General features: G+C 38.4%; 1 long non-coding RNA gene across 2 annotated transcripts in view; it reads left to right on the plus strand.

The window, feature by feature from the left end:
* Nucleotides 1-3856, plus strand: part of LOC102760575 — a 14078-nt gene that overhangs the window by 3266 nt on the left and 6956 nt on the right. For both annotated transcript variants that reach the window (XR_001515168.1, XR_001515169.1), the window contains exon 3: nucleotides 2644-2801. This is a non-coding gene — a long non-coding RNA (uncharacterized LOC102760575). The remainder of the gene's footprint in view (nucleotides 1-2643; nucleotides 2802-3856) is intronic.

The following is a 3856-nucleotide window of genomic DNA, read 5'->3' on the forward strand; positions in this document are numbered from 1 at the left end:
TCATTCTATTCTAATTTTAAATGCAGGTAGATGTATGCCATTAATTTGTTAATAAAGCTTCAACTTCTATTTTGTTAAAACACACATAATATTTACCCTTTTAACAACTTATAAGTATACAACTCAGTGGCATTCAGAATACTCCCAATGTTATGTAAGCATAACCACAACCCATCTCCAGAATCTTTTTCGTCATCCCATAAACTCTACCCATTAAACACATTTCCCATTCCCTGCTCCCTAACTCCTTGGTAATCTCTACTCTGCTTTTTGTCTCTATGAACTGGCCTATTCTGGGTACCCCATCTAAGTGGAAACATATAATATTAGTCCTTTTGTTATGGCTTATGTCACTTAGCATAATGTTGACCTTAAACGGCCATTTATTTTACCAGCACAAATGGGTTTACTAGGGAAGTGCCAAGAATCGTAATTCAGGACAAGCAAGCTATAGGAAAAGCCATAGGCAAATTGACAGACAAAAGAGAGGAACATTGTTTTATGGAGAGAAAAAAGGAGGAAGTCGGGAGTTGTTTTGAACAAAAGTTCATTGGAGAACGGCAAGAAGAGTTCAGAGAAATGAAGGTTTCTCATTAGCTGAGTTGCAGGGGTGGTGGATTTCTTGTAGGAGATGCAATGTAAATCTTTTCTGTTGGGGCCTGTAATTGATGATTCTTTCCTGTTGACAAGTCTGTTGGTGTCTGTAATTGACAATTATTGTAGTTAGCATCAGTGGTACTGAGTGAGAGCTCCCCCTATTGGTCTTCTGACTCCTTTTTAGTGACGTTTCCTTTATTTATTTTCACAATGTCTTCAAGGTTCATCCACCATATGGCGAGTGTCAAAAACACATTCATTTTTTATGATTGAATAAAATTGCATTATATGAATAGACTACATTTTCTTTATTCACGCATCTGTTGATAGGCATTTGACTTGTTTCCACCTTTGGGGTATTGGGAATAATGCTACTATAAACATTGGTGTACACATCCGTTTGAGTCCCTGTTTTCAATTCTTTTGGCTATATACCTAGAAATGGAATAGCTTGATTATATGGTAGTGCTATGTTTAACTTTTTGAGGACTCACCAAAACTGTTTTCCACATTTTACATTCTACCAGTAATGCACAAGGGTTCCAATTTCTCCACATCCTCACCAACACATTAATTTTTTTAAATTAAGGACTGAACTTTAATAATTATTCAGATTATATCAACTTTGGTTAGTCCATGGCTACAGTTAATAATTACAAATTCTAGAAATTTGATTTAAATATGTAGTTGTCCTTTCTTTTCCCCATTTTTGTTTTTTTGCCATCCCCCCTTTTTTTCTTACTGTTTCTGGCCCTGGCCAGGTAGCTCAGTTTGTTAGCGCATTGTTCTGATACACCAAGGTTGTGGCTTTGATCCTCAGTCAGAGCACATACAAGAATCAACCAATGAATGCATGAATAAGTGGAACAACAAATCACTGTTTTTCTCTCTCTAAAAATCAATCAATAAATAAAAGAATGTACTGTTTCTAAGCAGTCTTTCTTATTTTAAGAATGAGATTCAATTTTATAGATTCAAAAAAGAATCTTAATCAAAATCTCATTAGCCTGGCCTGCGTGGCTTAGTGGTTGAGTGTCGACCTATGAACCAGGACATCATGGTTCGATTCCTGGTCAGGGCACATGTCTGGGTTGTGGGCTCAGTCCCCAGTAGGGGGCATGCAGGAGGTAACTGATCAATGATTCTCATCATTCATGTTTCTCTCTCTTTCTCCCTCCCCCTTCCTCTCTGAAATCAATAGAAAATATTTTTTTAAAAATCTCAGTAGACTATTGGTAGAAATTGACAAGCTGATGCTAAAATATATAGAGAAATTCAAAGGACCCAGAATAGCCAATACAGTTTTGAAAAAGAATGAGATCAGAGGCCGCACAGTATAATATTAGCATAATAGAAACATATCAAAACATAGATCTATGGAACAGAATAGGATCCAGAAATAGATCACACATACATATTCAATTGTTTTGTGACAAAGTGAAGAGAATTCAGTGAAGAAATAATAGGCTTTTTAACAAATAAAGCTGGGATAGCCAGACATCCATTTGGGAAAAAATGAGCTTTGATTCTTCGTAGCCTATACAAAAAGTAATTAAATATTCATTATAAACCTAAGTGTAAAACTAAAACTATTAAACTATAACAATAAAACTTCTAGAAGAAAATGCAGGATAAAATTTTTTGTGACCTTAGGGTAAGCAAAGATTTCTTTGATAGAACATAAGCATGAGCCATAAAAGAAAAAAAAGTGTGAAATAGCCCTAGCTGGTTTGGCTCAGTAGATAGAGTGTCGGTTTGGCTCAGTGGATAGAGCGCTGGCCTGTGGACTGAAGAGTCCCGGGTTCAGTTCTGGTCAAGGGCATATGCTGCATATGCTCGGAGTTTGGGGCGTGCAAGAGACAGCCAATCAATGATCCTTTTTCATCATTGATGTTTCTATCTCTCTCTCTCCTTCCTTCCTCTCTGAAATCAATAAAAAAAACATTTTTAAAAAGTGTGAAATAAATACAAATCTATTCTTAGAAAGACATCATTAGCTAAATGAAAAGGTGAACCACAAACTGAAAGAAACTATTTGCAATACAGGTGTTGCATATTGGAGACTGGTATCCAGATGTATGAAGGACTCTAAAAACTCAATAACAGAACAACTCAGCAAAAACTGGAAACTTCACAATAGATGACATATGAAGCCAGACACAAAAGAGTACATACTGTATGATTCCATTTTTATGAAATTCTAGGTAAGACAGATTGAATTAATAGTATCAGAAAACATATCACTGAGTGCTTGTGGCCTGGGACGGTTGTGGGGACCGGCTGGGAAGGGGCACAGGGAGCATTTGGGGTGGTGGAAATGTTCAGTATCTCGATCTTGGTGATAGATACATGGACGTACACATTGCTAAACTCACTGAGCTGTACACTCAAAACGTGCATCTATTGTATGCAAATATGCCTTCGTAACATGGACTTTTAAAAACAAGTGAAAATACCTGCCCTGCCACTTATGTGCCGATTCCTTGAGTGTCTTCGCTTCTCAATTCTCTCGTCTGTAAAATGGGAAGAATAGTGTCTCCCGAGGTTGTTTTGAGATTAAAATGAGATTCATTCACATGAAGGGTCCTGTTGTGAGCACCCCACAAAGGCTAAATACTGCTGTTGGGGGAGGGGCACCTGGTCCCTCCTGGCACCCAGGGAAAGTCCGCTTGGTCCCTTCAGTTGCATCTTGTGCCTCCCCCTCCTGACAGCTGGGCCGCTCCAGGTCTGCCAGCTCTTTTTAAAATGCCGCCTCAAGGCCTTGGCACTGGTTGCTTTCTTCCCCCCACTCCCCTAACCACCCCCTTTGGCAACCATCAGCTTGTTCTCTATATCTATGGGTCTCTTTCTGTTTTGTTTTGTTTATTCTATTTTTTTTTTTTACTTTTTAAAAAAATATTTTTATTGATTTCAGAGAGGAAGGGAGAGGGTGAGTGAGATAGAAATTTCAATGATGAGAGAGAATCACTGATCGGCTGCCTCCTGCACTCCCCCTACTGGGGATCGAGCCTGCAACCCAGGCATGTGCCCTTGATCGGAACTGAACCTGGGACCCTTCAGTTTGCATGTGACACTCTATCCACTGAGCCAAACCAGCTAGGGCAAGTAATATTTAAAAATAAAAATGTTATATGAAAAACTAAAGCAAAAATGGGAAATACTCTTGCTTACATGTGGGGCTTTGTGGTAACTACCTCTGAAAATCTGTAACATTGTGCCAGGGATATATATCTAGTAAGCAGTGGAAAACAGAAACTGT

This window comes from Myotis davidii, unplaced genomic scaffold, assembly GCF_000327345.1.
Source record: "Myotis davidii unplaced genomic scaffold, ASM32734v1 scaffold425, whole genome shotgun sequence".
NCBI classification, from domain to species: Eukaryota; Metazoa; Chordata; class Mammalia; order Chiroptera; family Vespertilionidae; genus Myotis; species Myotis davidii.